At 49.1% G+C, this 16,224-nt stretch overlaps 1 long non-coding RNA gene across 1 annotated transcript; it reads right to left on the reverse strand.

Moving 5' to 3' along the window:
* Positions 1–3,500: 3,500 nt before the first annotated feature.
* On the reverse strand, positions 3,501–15,834 carry LOC130112215 (uncharacterized). Its single transcript, XR_008810212.1, has 4 exons — positions 15,710–15,834; positions 4,355–4,447; positions 3,940–4,124; positions 3,501–3,636 (listed from the first exon to the last, which is right to left on the reverse strand). It is a non-coding gene; the product is annotated as an uncharacterized LOC130112215 (long non-coding RNA).
* Positions 15,835–16,224: the final 390 nt, after the last annotated feature.

Here is a 16,224-nt window from a genome sequence, read left to right on the forward strand (position 1 = left end):
TTTAACAGGGAGAAAAAATAGGAAGAAACCTCAGGGAGAGCAACAGAGGAGGGATCTCTCTCCCAAGATGGACAGCATGCAATGGATGTTGTGTTCACGCAATTTACATAATACAACATTGAAAGAGGATAACAGAATTATAATGGACATAGAATTTATGAAGAACATGATGCACAGGATGCCAAGCAGTGTCCACATGCCAACGGAGCAGTCCAGGACCCAAGCCAAGCGACCAGCATCATCATGTAATAAAAGAAAAACTTATGTGAGGAGTGGAAGGGCAGGCAGCATCCAAATGGCGACCACCATCACCACGGAGACCTGAGAGGAGAACCGACTGCACATGCACGCAAGAGAGACTCACATGACACCATTCAAACACAGAAAAAGAGAAAGGAGAAGACATCATTCAGAGAGAGAGAAAAGACATGTTAGAGAAGAGAACAGTTTGCAATAGTCATTAGCCATAATCAATTAAGTCATCAATTAGTCATAATCTATACTCTGTAATCGATACTCGATAATCTCGTCGGCAGAACAGTGGTTGGTAAATTCATTGAGACAGAAAACCAACCCGCCATCCAGTACAGGTTGTGAAGCACTCAACTTAAAGGCAACTAATTGTAAACTAAGGCAAAAAGATGAGTTTTAAGTTTGGATTTAAAGGACTCAACAGACTCTGATTGTCTGATGGCAGCAGGCAGGTTATTCCACAACAATGGAGCCCGATAGGAAAAGGCCCTGCCACCAGCTGACTTCTCTTTAACTTTGGGTACACACAGGAGCCCTGTATTTTGAGAATGAAGTGCTCGAGATGGCATGTAAGGTTTAAGGAGATCAGACAGATAGGATGGGGCAAGCCCATTTAGGATTTTATAAATCAGCAGAAGCACCTTGTATTCTGATCTAACATGGATAGGAAGCCAATGAAGGGAGGCAAGAATTGGTGTAATATGGTCAAATTTCCTAGTTTTAGTTAAGATTATAGCAGCAGCATTCTGAACCATCTGAAGACTTTTAGTACTAGAATGTGGCAGACCTGAAAACAGAACTTTACAGTAATCACGTCTGGGGGGAAAAATGCATGTATTAGAGTCTCTGCGTCAGCCATGGAGAGAAAAGACAGAATTTTAGCTATGCTACATAAGTGAAAAAAGGCAGTCTTGGTGATTTCTTTAATGTGCTTATCAAAGGAAAGGCTGGGATCAAACGTAACACCAAGATTTTTGGCTGCCACACTCTGTGAAACCACAGAGTTGTCGATTGTTATCGTTACTTGATCAAATTGGTGTCAGTGTCTAGCAGGGCCAATGACTAGCATCTCGGTTTTATCTGAATTTAAAAGCAGAAAGTTAAGTGACATCCAGTTTTTCACAGTAGCCAAGCAGGCCTCTAAGTTAGTGATTTGAGTATGATCATCAGCCCTTATAGGCACATACAACTGAGTATCATCAGCATAGCAATGGAAATTTATTCCATAACTGCGTATAATTTGGCCAAGAGGTGTAATGTAAAGAGAGAAAACCCTTGTCCCCACTGATTTGAGGGGGAAGATATAGACAGAGGGGGCTTCTTTTTTTTGAGACACTTTATTGATCCCCATAGGGAAATTACACTCTGCATTTAACCCATCCTAGCTGTGTAGCTAGGAGCAGTGGGCAGCTGCCATGCAGCACCTGGGGACCAACTCCAGCTCATCTTGCCATGTCTTGGTCACAGGGGCACAGACAGGAGTATAAACCCTAAAATGCATGTCTTTTTGATGGAGGGGGAAACTGGAGTACCCAGAGAAAACCCAATGCCGACACAGGAAGAACATGCAAATTCCACACAGAGGACGACCTGGGATGACCCACAAGGTTAGACAACCCTGGGGTTCGAACCCAGGAAGTTCTAATTTTTTGAATAGCACTGTGTTTGAAGTAATCTGTGGCTTATCTACTGCCTATGTGGGCAGGATCTGCTGACATGTTGAGTGTTGCTGATCCGTCTGACTGAAGTATTGTTCACAGAGGTGAGATATGTGGAGTGTGTTTGTACGCTTCCCTTGGGGGAGTCAAACGGTATCCAAGGGAGTCACACCACGCTTACACTATGAGCATCATCATCATCAGCGGTCACTCGGGGTCGAGTATGACTGTCCTCTTTCTAGGTCCTTGTCGGTATCCTTGCGGGAGGACACCAGCCCATGATAGCTGTTTATGTGGAGTGGCTGATGTGCCTGCAGACACCACATGGTCCTTGGCAGGGGGTGGCCAGAGTCAAAAGGAAAGGAGAGCCAAGATGATTGGGGCCCACCCTATGTTGCAGCCTTCAGCCGCCTTCACTGGCATTGTCTTCCGCCAGTTCTGCTGTTGAGGTCTTTGTTGGATTGCGCTTCATCTGGAGCCTCCCCCTTGACCTAGCCGCCTCTGGTGACCCTACCAGGAGCCAAGCTCCGGACAGCATAGCTCTTGGGATCATTGGTACACGTAAGCTTCTCCACCACGGCAAGGTGGCGATCCAGGAGAAGACTATGAGCAGAGATGGGCACAAATACATCAAAAAGTATCTTGTTACAAATACTTGCTCATCAAATGTATCAAAATAAAATACAAAAAACTGGTATGAGAAAATGTATCTAATTAAAATACAAGTAATTTGTAATTTGAAAATATAAAAATACATTCTAGACAAACTGATATCACATTTTAGGCATTTAGTAGCCTCAATATGTGTCTTACCTTAACCCTCCTACATTGAAAGGATGAGCTCTGCTAATTTCCCCACATCATAGAATTGAAGTGTGGCCAATCAGGATATCTTGGAGGTGGATGGCTGTGAATTCAGGGGTGTATGCTGGGGGGTTTCTGTCAGTCAAAGTGACCATTGACTGACTGAGTGAACAGCCAACTGAAATGCAACTGGGGAACTGAACAGTTAGGCCACAGTGATGCACTAGTTCTTTCAGAAGACAATAAGACTGGGCATTTAGCAGATGCCTTTTTCAAGAGCGATAAATATAAGTGCAGTGGAATAAGTAAATTTCTGGGATCTCCAACTTTACAAGCAACCAATTGAATGAGTGCAAAAGACACAAAACGGTACCATTACAGCACAGTATGTGTCATTCAGCAGAGAAACACAGACCAATCTGTTACAGTATGGAACCTTCTGTGGATTTCAGCACTGATGGAAAAAAGATACCTGGCATTAGATCCTTTTTTGATGAAACATGTTCTGTAGGGCGGCAAGGTGGCGCAGTGGTTAGTGCAGTCACCTCAGAGCAAGAAGGTCCTGGGTTCGAGCCCTGGGGTAGTCCAACCTTGGGGGTCGTCCCGGGTCGTCCTCTGTGTGGAGTTTGCATGTTCTCCCCGTGTCTGTGTGGGTTTCCTCCGGGTTCTCTGGTTTCCTCCCACAGTCCAAAGACATGCAGGTCAGGTGATTTGGCTGTACTAAAATATTGTCCGTAGGTGTGAATGCGTGTGTGTGTGTGTGTGTGTGTGTGTGTGTGTGTGTGTGTGTGTGTGTGTGTGTGTGTGTGTGTGTGTGTGTGTGTGTGTGTGTCGGCCCTGTGATGACTTGGCGGCCTGTCCAGGGTGTCTCCCTGCCTGTTGCCCAATGACTGCTGGGATAGGCTCCAGCATCCTTGCGACCCTGAGAGCAGGATAAGCAGTTTGGATAATGGATGGATGGAAAAATGGATGATACAGTACAAAATAGTAAAAGAGAAAGAGAAGCACCCCCCCTTCCATCCAATGCCCACAACCTAAAAAGAGTATACTTCTTTGTGTACCCCTTAACACTGCAATCTTTCCATTTCCATTTTAGCTATTTTTCAGGACAGTTAATATCTAACTTTTTTTTTCCACATTTCAGAGTTTTAGTTGGTTTTGAGCAAAGCTAATTTCTCCATCAATTCAGCTGTTAATCACCTTTTGTGAGGTTGGTACACCATACCTGCAAAGGAGAAGAGACACCCAACTGGTACCGATGATGGCAAAGTGGTGTTGAATCTCACAAAGAGTAGCTTGATCAGTGGATATGAATCTAGCGAGGAAAGGTCCTTTCTGGGGTCCTCCAGAGAGTGAAGGGTGTCCAACCTTTCACTCTTTGCTGTGGCTGGGCAACATCTCTCTGCCCAACTGAATTTCAGTTCGTTGTTGGGATTGGAAACAGTAGAGGCAAACAGAGAAACAAGATTGTTATGAATTTACATTAAATTCAAGGATTTTTAATATCATAAACATATTTAAAAACATGACATGAAACTAGCCACTCATTTATTTTTTAAGTTAATATTCAACTTTGATAATTAATTCATGAAGTTGCAGTTTAACCTTAAGACATTGGAGTGAGAGTAGTTTACCCATACCCTGGTCAGCGAAGATGAAGAAATTGTCTTCATTTTCTTCAGTGGTGTTTGATGAGGCAGTCTCACTTTCTGACACAAGGCCAAGCTCTTCAGCTGAGTTAAGAAACAGATGATATAACTTGTTTCTTTTTTTTTAGTTGACCAGATATCTGCAGTGGTGTGTAAGTCTCTTCTTTAAATTTACTGTTTTATTATTGAAGTCTTCATCGATTCGCCTCCCAAGTGTCCTCCTGGCCATAACTTTAGCACCTTCGCAAAGTCCCTGTACCAAGTCTATAAATTCTTTATGCTCAACAATGGCAAACGAGTTCATGCCTTTGGTGACAAAGGATGTGATGAGAGTCAATTTTATTTCATGTTACTGGACCACATTCAAAGAGAATATTTGTTTGTATGAGGCCCTGTTTTTTTATGCTTTTCCCACTTTTTGTGGTCTTCAAGTTAATTTATTTTGTCAGAGTGCCTTTGTTTCAAGTGGGTTTTAAAATTTGATGTCACTGCAAGAGAGCCAGATATTATGACCTTTTTGTTAGTGCACAGCTGACAGTCAGCCTCTATCTTTCCATTTGGGCTCTGCTTCACAATTTGAAAGTATTGTGGCAGGAATGAGGAAAAACACATGAGACCAAGGCGAGTTTGATGTTTATTCCTCAACTCCAAAAACCAACTACAGCAGGAACAACCCTGCCCCGGCGAGCCTGGGAATGTAAACCACGCCCCCAGCTCACAATCCTGCTGGGTGAGAGGCATAGCCCCTAGTGTCCGCCACACAGGCCCCCCACTGAACACCCAGAAGGGATTCCAGGAAAGAAACTTAGTGTCTCACTGGAGGCTTAAGCAGCCTGCCATAACGGCTGCGCCGTCCCTCAGCCAAAACAATAGGTGAAACATAGTCCAAAGCCGGCTGAGAAGCAGAACGCTGAACCCGTGAAGACACTGCCCGGGTCCTGGAAGGAGGATGACCCCGACGGGGAACCTGGGCCGGAAACACAACTTCGCCTGCCACACTGTGCGCCGGTTTAAGCCTAACAAGCGTGACACACTCCCTACGCCCACCCTTATCTAGCACAAAACCCTTAGGACCCGTCTCAAGAACCCGAAATGGGCCATCGTATGGGGGTTGGAGGGGTGAGCGGTGAGCATCATGCCGTACAAAAACAAAACGAGCCGACATGAGCTCCGCAGGCACGAACGACCGTGGAAAACAGTGGTGAACGGGGCCTGGAACCCGAGTGCTGTCGGACAAAAAAGGATAAACGGCCGGACGGGGTCGAGGAGCGGAACTCCCAGGTAAAAATTCCCCAGGGACGCGGAGTGGCTGACCGAGCACAAGCTCAGCGGGTGACGCGTCGAGGTCCTCCTTAGGAGCCGAACGCAACCCGAGCATAACCCAAGGTAAACGATCCACCCAGTTACCATCCGAGAGCGCAGCGCGCAGCGCTGCCTTGAGCGACCGGTGAAAACGTTCACACAACCCGTTAGCCTGAGGGTGATACGCGGTAGTGCAGTGTACCTGCACACCCAAGGATCGCGCAAGTGCCGACCAGAGCTCTGACACGAACTGGGGGCCCCTGTCTGAGGTGATATCTGACGGAGTGCTGAAACGGGCGACCCAGGAGGAAAGAAAAGCGCGTGCAACATTCAAGGATTATGTGGAGGATAGAGGGACAGCCTCTGGCCACCTGGTGGTCCGATCTACCATTGTGAGCAGGTGCGTAAAACCCTGTGAAGAAGGTAGAGGGCCCACCAGGTCCACATGCACGTGGTCGAAACGTCTGGCCGGGATCGGAAACGGCTCGAGGGACGATTTAGTGTGCTGGTGGACCTTAGCGCAGTGGCACGCTACACATGCAGCTGCCCACCCCTTGACGTCCTTGCGGAGGCCAGGCCAGACGAACTTGGAACCGACCAACTTCACCGATGCCCGAACTCCAGGGTGCGAGAGGGAGTGAATCGAATTGAAAACTCGACGGCGCCAGGCCACTGGAACAACGGGGCGGGGACGGCCGGTGGAGACATCGCAGAGGAGGGCAGGACTGCCTTCCTGCATCACAGCGTCCTCTAGCTTGAGACCGGTACGCGTTGACCTGAGGGCAAGGACGTCTGGGTCACTGGGCTGGTCGGCAGCCATAGCGGAGAAATCCACACCGAGGTGCACAGGACACACAAGCACACGCGACAGACAATCAGCAACAGGGTTGGACTTCCCGGCCACATGCTGAATGTCCGTTGTGAACTCGGAGATCGCCGCTAAGTGGCGCTGTTGACGAGCAGACCACGGCTCAGTCACCTTGGACATGGCAAAAGTCAGCGGCTTATGATCCACATAAGCCGTGAATGGGCGACCCTCCAGCAGGAAGCGGAAATGCCGGGTTGCAAGGTGCAGTGCCAGCAACTCCCGGTCAAAAACGCTGTACTTGCGCTCGCTATCTCGCAGTTTGCGGCTAAAAAATGCGAGTGGCTGCCACGCATTCGCCACACGCTGTTCAACCACAGCCCCCACGGCTATGTCAGACGCATCGGTTGTTAAAGCTATGGACGCCGTGGGTGTGGGATTGGCGAGGAGGGCAGCGTTAGCCAGGGCGCACTTAGCTCCGTCAAAGGCCTGGACCTGTTCGGGAGTCCAGTCGACAGGGTCGTTAGCCTTCTTAAGCCGCAGGGCTTCGTAAAGTAGCTGAAGGAGGTGGGCAGCGCGAGGGAGGAAACGGTTATAGAAATTCACCATTCCCAAGAATTCCTGCAATGCCTTAACAGAGACCGGGCGGGGAAATTCCGCCACCGCTTGCACCTTAGAAGGCAACGGGACCGCGCCTTGCGGCGAAATGCGGTGACCCAAGAAGTCAATCACCGGCAGTCCAAACTGACACTTGGCCGGGTTGACTATCAGGCCGTGTTCGTCCAGACGACGGAAAACCTGTTTCAGGTGCGCCAGGTGCTCTTCAGCTGACGGACTGGCCACTAATATGTCGTCGAGATAAACGAACACGAAATCAAGGTCACGCAACACCGAGTCCATCAGCCTCTGAAAGGTTTGCGCTGCCCCCTTCAAGCCAAAAGGCACGCGCATGAATTCGAAAAGCCCAAATGGGGTGATCACTGCGGTCTTGGGCACGTCCTCTGCGCGCACGGGAACCTGATGATAGACGCGCACCAGGTCCACCTTAGAGAAAATAGTGGTACCTGCCAGGCGTATGGAAAAGTCCTGTATGTGGGGGATGGGATAGCGGTCATTGGCGGTGACGTTGTTCAGGCGGCGAAAATCGCCGCAAGGCCGCCACGACCCATCCGCCTTGGGCACCATGTGAAGCGGCGAGGCCTACGGGCTGTTGGAACGCCTCACTATACCCAGACGCTCCATGATGGAGAACTCCTCCTTAGCTATAGCCAATTTTACCGAGTCGAGGCGCCGCGCGCGAACAAAAACTGGCGGTCCCAGAGTGGGAATGAAATGTTCTACCCCGTGTTTAGTAACCGCGGTGGAAAAGGCAGGCGTAGTCACCGATGGAAAATCCGCCAGCAAGCGCTGAAAAACATCCCCTAATGCTAAAAAGTTAGCGTGTGTTAACGGCCCGGCTCCCCTTGTCTCGCACGGAACAGTGGCGAAAGACACAGCATCAATTAAACGGCGGTTTAAAACATCAACCAGCAGACTATTAGCACACAGAAAATCCGCGCCGATAATAGGAACAGTAATGTTACGGGTCTAGATAGATCGATGCCATCGGCTATCCACTAGTTTACCTTAGATACACATGACCCGCGCTCAGGAACATGTTAGATCACTTTGAATATACTTGGCTGCACTGAGCAACTCGTGTGTGTGTCATTCTTTATAAGATAGCCTACTGAAACATGGTGCCAGAAGTCGGAGAACTTATTTCTTATTTTACTAGCTCGCATGTTTAAGTTTGTAGGCCTGAGTAGGTCACATGTCGGAGGATTCCGATTCAGAGCAAAGTACTTCTGCTGAAGACGTTGTCACAGCGGAGCTAACGCTAGCATTACCGGCGCCGATAGCATCACATACAATGGCAGCTAACGTGAATATTCCACCACCGTCCCCGATGAGCTTCACAGGCGATTGGAGTGTCAATTGGGACATTTTTCGGGCCGAATATGAAGACTACGTCCTCGTCACGGGCGTACTTGGCAAGGACAAGAAAATACAAGCGGCTACTCTAAGAAGTGTGATGGGAAGTGAATGCAGGCATATTTACCGCCACAATCTGAACCTCTCAGAAGATGATCAAGGGGATCCTGACGCCATACTGAGAGAGTTGGGGAAATACTTCAAGCCAGCAAAAAACACAATATACGAGAGGTACATTTTCGGGAGTTGCAAGCAGGAGGAAGGAGAATCGTTTGATACCTTTGTGACGAGACTGAGAGAGAGGGCAGCAACCTGTGAGTATGGACAGTTGAAAGATGAAATGATCCGTGGTAAGATAGTCCTGGGAGTTGCAAGCGAGGCCGTTAGGCGCAGGCTGTTGAGAGAGAAGGATTTGAACATGGTCACAGCTATTGACATGTGTCGCGCAGCAGAGCAAACTGACATCCGTATGAGAGCAATGGAGTTTGCAACAACACCGCAGCCGGAGGCAGTGCATGCCGTTGCTAGGCAACCCAGACAAAACCAATGGAAACAGAGCAATCCACCCAGAACAGCAGGAGATGCAGGCAATTGCAAATATTGTGGCAGCTCGCATTCAAGGGGCAGAGAGCATTGCCCGGCCTTCGGGAAACAATGTAGGTCATGTGGGACACTTAATCACTTTTCTAAAGTGTGCTTAAAGAGCAAAAAGGGGCATGCTGAGGGCAAGGTAAACTGTGTGGAATACACAGAAGAACCCCCAGAGCATAGTAATGATGCAGATGATCTGTACATGTTTGAGTCAATCGGCGCAGTGCACACCAAAGGAAAGAAGTGGTTTATGACTCTGAAACTCCACGACAAGCCACAACAATGTCAGCTGGACTCTGGAGCCACCTGCAATGTAATGGGCTTTCAAGACAAGAAAAGGCTGGCCCCAAACACACCTCTCCGCCCGAGTGACACCAGACTGAAGCTGTATTCGGGGGAAACACTGAGCTCTATGGGCACCTTTGAGACTGACTGTACTGTGAGAGGCCAAACACACAAGCTCTCATTCGAAATAGTGAGGACCAGCCAACATCCTCTTCTGTCAGGCTCCACCTGTGAACGCTTAGGGCTCATGCATTTCACAATTCCAGAGGATGTGCTCAAAATGGAACACACACAACCAGGAGCCCTAACTAAAGAACAGCTTATCAACAGATACAGTGACGTGTTCAACTCCCCTGTGGAATCCGTGCCTGGGGAGGTCCATTTTGACCTTGATCCTAGTGTTGCTGCAGTACAGAGTGCCCCTCGCAATGTCCCAATCGCAATGAAAGCAGCAGTCAAAGCCCAGCTGGACAAGTACGAGGCTGACGGCCACCTTGCGCCTGTCACAGATCCTACAGATTGGATCAGCAACATGGTGATTGTTAAAAAACCGGAGAAGCTGAGAATATGCATTGACCCTAAACCATTGAACAAAGCCCTAAAGCGCTCTCACTACATCATGCCTACCTTGGAGGACATTTTGTATAAATTGCCCAAGGCCAGAGTCTTCACGTTAGTGGACGCTCGGGATGCATTCCTGCAATGCAAACTGGACTATGAGAGTAGCCTCATGACCACGTTCTGGACCCCCTGGGGGAGGAAGCGGTGGCTCAAGCTACCATTTGGAGTATCGGTGGCGCCCGAGGTATATCAGCGCAAGCAGCATGAGCTCCTCGCCGGTCTGAAGGGCGTTGAGCCCATTGCAGACGATATCCTGGTCGTCGGCTGCGGGGACACAGACAAGGAGGCTGGGGACGACCACGACGTCAAGCTTGCGGCGTTGATGGAACGCTGCCGCGAGGTCAAGCTTCGCCTCGGCCTGAAGAAGTTGCAGTTCAAGGTGGCTGAGGTGCAGTTTCATGGCCACATTCTCTCATCTGCTGGACTGAAGCCCGATCCAGAGAAGGTGAGAGCCATTACTGACATGCCGAACCCAACAGATGCCAAGGGCGTGCAGCGTCTCATTGGCTTCGCTAACTATTTAGCCAAGTTCATGCCTCATCTATCTACTGTCTGCGAGCCGTTGCGACGCCTGTTGGACAAGGACACACCCTGGCACTGGCTGCCTAAGCACGAGGCGGCGGTTCATGAGCTTAAGGCGCTGGCGACAGCCATGCCCGTCCTGCGCTACTATGATGTAACTAAGCCAATCGCAATCCAGAGCGACGCCAGCCAGAGCGGTCTCGGTTGTTGTCTCATGCAGGAAGGTCAGCCCATCGCATTTGCCTCGAGGGCTCTTACCCCCACCGAAAAAAACTATGCACAAATTGAGAAGGAGTGTCTCAGTATCGTCTTCGCCTGCCAGAGGTTTCACCATTACCTATGTATATGGCCGCGACCCAATCACAGCAGAGACGGACCATAAGCCTCTGATCTCTATTTTCAGCAAGCCACTTCTCAATGCGCCCAAGAGACTCCAGAGCATGCTCATGACTCTGCAGAACTACGACCTGAGGGTAATCTACAAACCAGGCCCAGAGATGTTCATAAGCGACACGCTCAGCAGAGCTACGGCTGGATGCTCCGGCAGAGGGACTGCATATCAGCGACACGCTATCTGCTCTCTGCAACAAGAGCAGGAAGACAAACAGCACGTGAACCAGGCAGAGTACCTGAATGTGACTAACCAGCGGCTGGAACAGATCAGACGACACACCGACAGAGACGAATGCTTACAGGCACTGAAGAACACTGTTCTCGTGGGCTGGCCAGATGTAAAGGAGGAAGCGCCCCTCATCGCTAGGGAGTACTGGCCCTTCGGGGATGAAATCAGTGTGCAGAACGGAGTTCTGTTCCGGGGGCAAAAAGTCATCATCCCAAAGTCACTCAGCCCAGAAATGTTGACGGGCATACATTCAAGTCACATAGGGGGTGATGCATGCTACCGACACGCTCAAGAGACATTGTACTGGCCCAACATGCAGTCAGAGATAAAGGACTTTGTAAGCAGCTGCTCGACCTGCAATGTGTACGCCCACAATCAGCAAAAGGAGACCATGCTCTCTCACGAAGTGCCAACCAGGCCATGGCAGGTCTTGAGCATGGACCTATTCAGCTTCAGACAGAAAGACTATCTCCTAATAGTCGACCACTATTCCGATTTTTGGGAGATTGAGCTTCTACCCGACATGTCTGCAGAGACAGTCATCAAGCGATGTAAGGCACAGTTCGCCCGACATGGTCAGCCAGAGAAGGTTATTACAGACAACGGCCCTCAGTTCACAGCTCAGTTCACACGGTTCGCTTCTGAGTGGGAATTTGAGCACGTGACCTCCTCTCCCAGACACCCGAAAGCGAATGGCAAGGCCGAGTCGGCCGTGAAGATTGTAAAAAATCTTCTGCGTAAGGCCGCGCATGATGGTGAAGACCCCTGGAAAGCCGTGCTTCACTGGAGGAATACACCTACGGAAAACATGGGCAGCAGCCCAGCACAACGCCTCATGTCCCGCCGGTTGAAGACGTCCATCCCGGCGGCAAGCAAGCTCCTGGAACCAGCTGTTGTCGTGGGCGTCACTGAAAAGCTGCGCCACAGGAAGCAACTCGCCAAATCCTTCTATGACAGATCTGCCCGTGAATTGCCGGCACTTGAAATTGGGGAAGTCGTACGGATGAAGCCCCTGCCAGGTGATAACACTGGCCGCTGGAGAGTCGGAACTTGTCTCCGCAGGGTTGCGCCGAGGTCTTATCTTGTGGACATTGATGGCTCCCTGTACCGTCGTAACAGGATCGATCTCAGAGTGGCTGAGCCAGCTGCACGAGCCGCGCACGATCCTGTTGAACCCGCTGCGGCACACACACCGGACGGGGATCCAGCTACAGAAACTGTCATTGAGACCCCTCAGGCTGTGTTCGAGCCGAGCCCCATCAGGTCCATGCCCAAGGCGCCATCTACTCCTGTTGGCGCTCCGCGTTCGGATGGACACACTTACACAAGGGTTGGACGGCTGTCTAAACCTCCACTGAAACTCACTATGTAATCTGAATAATGTTGATGGTTGCTATGTGGGAGAGAGGGGGAAAAGAGGAGAAATGTTATCATACGCTACTGTGGTTATTACACTGGTATGGGATATGAAGAGATTTACTGCTGTTATACTGTTATTGGTTGTTCATATATGAAAGTAATTTTATTTTGCACTAACTTCATGTGTATGTGTTTATACTTGGAAAAGGAGGATGTTACGGGTCTAGATAGATCGATGCCATCGGCTATCCACTAGTTTACCTTAGATACACATGACCCGCGCTCAGGAACATGTTAGATCACTTTGAATATACTTGGCTGCACTGAGCAACTCGTGTGTGTGTCATTCTTTATAAGATAGCCTACTGAAACAAGTAATGGCGGCCACTACAAAGTCCCACTCAAAATGGCGCCCGTGGAAGCAAACAGTCACCAACCTTGTGCCAAACGTCGCAATGGACGAACCGTTAGCTGCACTTAACTGTGGGCCGCCGCCTTCGGCCGACCTGTCTGTCTTAGCAGGAGGGAGTAGGCTCTTTTGCGAGCCTGAGTCCACCAGAAACCGTCTTCCTGACATCGTGTCCTTGATGAAGAGCAGCTCACTACGTCCGCCAGCGCCCACAGCTACTACTGAGCGCTGGCCCTGGAGTTTCCCGCCGTCTCAAACGTGCACGGAGGGACGCAGCGCCTCGCCTTGCCGCCGAACCGCTGGTGGAAGAAACAGAGGCCTCTCCCGCGCCGTCTCCGGGCAGTCACTCCAGCCACCACTGCCGGGTCCGCGTCCTCCGACGTCGGCTGCAGAGGCTCCGATGCCACACTCTGCACAGAGAACCGTCTGGTAGCCAGCAGGACCCGATCGGCCTCCTCAGCCAAACCTCGGCAGTCACCAGCGGCCAGACACGGGGAGTTAGCCAAAGCCGCGCGCACAGGAGACGGGAGCTGGCGCAAGAAAACGTGCGGGAAAAGGAACCCACCTTCGTCTGAGCCTAGCAGCGACAGCATATTGTCCATGAGATCCACAGCCGTCCCGTCACCCAAACCGGATAGGGAAAGGATTCTATCTGCCCTCTCTGCGGCAGATAGGCTGTACCTCCGGAGCAGAAGATGTTTGAGGGCGACGTATTTATCGTGTTGCGGAGGGGCGCGCAACAGCTGCATGGCCCGGCGTGTGGACTGCTGATCCAGCGCAGCGACGACCAGATAGTATCTGGAGTCGTCCGCGGAGATTCCACGCAGGTGGAACAGCGCCTCGACATGCTGGAACCACGAGGCTGGGTCGCTCTGCCAGAACTCTGGGAGCTTAACAGCCGCGGCGAGAACGGCCGTCTGAGAGAGTTGGGGCGGCGTGGCCGAAGTGGATTCACACACATCTTCCGCTCCAAACATGTTCAATTCGGGGTCACCAATGTGGCAGGAATGAGGAAAAACACATGAGACCAAGGCGAGTTTGATGTTTATTCCTCAACTCCAAAAACCAACTACAGCAGGAACAACCCTGCCCCGGCGAGCCCGGGAACGTAAACCACGCCCCCAGCTCACAGTCCTGCTGGGTGAGAGGCATAGCCCCTTGTGTCCGCCACAGTATTTCTCATCCAGCATTGTACATTTGAGCAGTGGTGTGGCTTCTTCTTTTGCAGATGCGGCAGATGATGGGCCAACCTGGCCAGGCTCTAATGGTTCATTGTCACAGATCCCTTGAAATGACTGAGTTCTATCTAAAGAAAAATGTGTTAAGATACCATTAAATTGATTAGGCCTACCAGCTGCAACTTAAAACCAACAGCATTCAAAAAACACTTAACAACTCACATAATCGACACTAAAACGCATAATACTTAAGCATTATCCAGGAATGGGGTCAATTCATTATGAACTGTGTTAACTCTCAATACTGCATATTGTAAAACGTTTTGTACAAAAATATGAACATTTAGCTTTAAAGATCAGAATGAAAGATTTTTAATTGATACATGACTTGTTTTCTTAAAATCTATAAGTTTTTTTTATCTGAATGTTAACCTGGCCATCATGACATAGCAAACACTGTAAAATGTTATCATTATCCTGAAGAAAACTGCACAAGCTACTTCCCTAACAGTTATTAAGAATGGCCACTATAAAACGCCTTAATGTAGCTATGCTAGAATTTAATTTTGTCCCGAGTTACAGAAGTTGATAACAATCTCGTTAATGAAGCTTCCCATATAATGACTAATCACCAGATGCCACTGTTCCAGGCTGCTTGAGCGTGTCTGTGACGTTAGCTGTTATGCTAACATTACTAGCTAGTAAGTGTATTTGCCAGTTCTAGGGCACGGGTTTGCTCTTTTCCTCTGTTGTATTTTAGAGTCATTCAGAAAGCTTACCTTAGCGTGCAATATCTGATCATATTTTCATTACATATCTTTATTTTAAGGGAACTTTGCACCAAACACCAAGGCAGCACCTTTCCTCAAGCTACCGGTCACAAGGAACTAGGGTTGCCAGTCAGTACTGAACCACAGGCTTGGACTAAAAACGCAGACTCAGTTCACAAAAATCTGCCCTTTTAATGAGGTCGGTACACAGGTGATCAGATAACAAGGCAAAAGTGTCCAAATCGGCAGGCCAAAGGCGAGGTCAAAAAAGGCAAAAACAGGTCAGGTAACTATTGGGCTCAAGAAACTCACACAAGGAAAAAAAATGCTGGAACGCTGTCACAAGGAACAGAACGAACTGGCACAGAAGGAAGGGAACACTAAGACTATATACTCCGGAGGAGGGGGGACAATGAGACACAGGTGCAACACATTAGGGCAGGGCAGGTAATCACACAGGAGGGAGACACATGAGGGCAGGAAGTAAAGGACCTGAAACGAGACAAGAGGTGAGTATCAAAATAAAATGGGAAGTACAAAACAAAGAACAATGGGAGAAACGAAAGTTAACTTAACTCTCCAGACGGGGCGTGACATTGCCAACCCCCTGAAATGGAAATAAGGAACAGGGACGGGGATTGGATGGACGGGGCGGCGCAGGCATAATGTGCCTCTATATATATATATATATATATATATATATATATATAGTAAGGAACGATTCCTTACTTTAAGGAACAGTTGGCAACTCTACAAGGAACACAAATGAAATACGGTAGCTCACAATGAGTAAGTTGCTGGACCCGACAGGACATGTCACGTGATTCACTTGCATTTAGCCAAAGACTGTGATTAGGCTAATGTTTTTTTTTATCCCCCCCCCCCTTTTTCCCCCTCCCCAATTGTACCTGTCGCTGCTCGGTCGCTGCTCCACCGCCTCTGCCGATCCGGGGAGGGCTGCAGACTACCACGTGCCTCCTCCGATACCAACCACATGTTGAGTCACCGGCCGCTTCTTTTCAACCGACAACCTTTTTCAGTTCTGTTTTCAGTTTCCTGTTCTTTTCAGCCTGACAGGCTAATTGTTGTACAGTTTTTTTTTCTACAGCTTAAACCTGGGGATACAAATGTGTCTTATTTGAGAATAAAATGACATATTAAACAATGTAAGTATTTCAAATACACAAATACAAGCTCTTAAAGTATTTTGTCACAAATCACATCTTGTTTTTTTCTGTCCAGCAAAAATGCAAATTACAAAATACTTAAAAGTGATTGAATATGTACCCTAAATACATTTAATTGAAATACTGCCCATCTCTGACTGTCAGGAATATCCACCTCCCTTTTTTCAATTGACAAACCCTCTATGTAATGTTGCTGGAGATACTTACATGGAAGCTAATGTTTCAGTGGCTGCGTG

Source organism: Lampris incognitus, chromosome 5 (assembly GCF_029633865.1).
Source record: "Lampris incognitus isolate fLamInc1 chromosome 5, fLamInc1.hap2, whole genome shotgun sequence".
Taxonomy (NCBI): domain Eukaryota; kingdom Metazoa; phylum Chordata; class Actinopteri; order Lampriformes; family Lampridae; genus Lampris; species Lampris incognitus.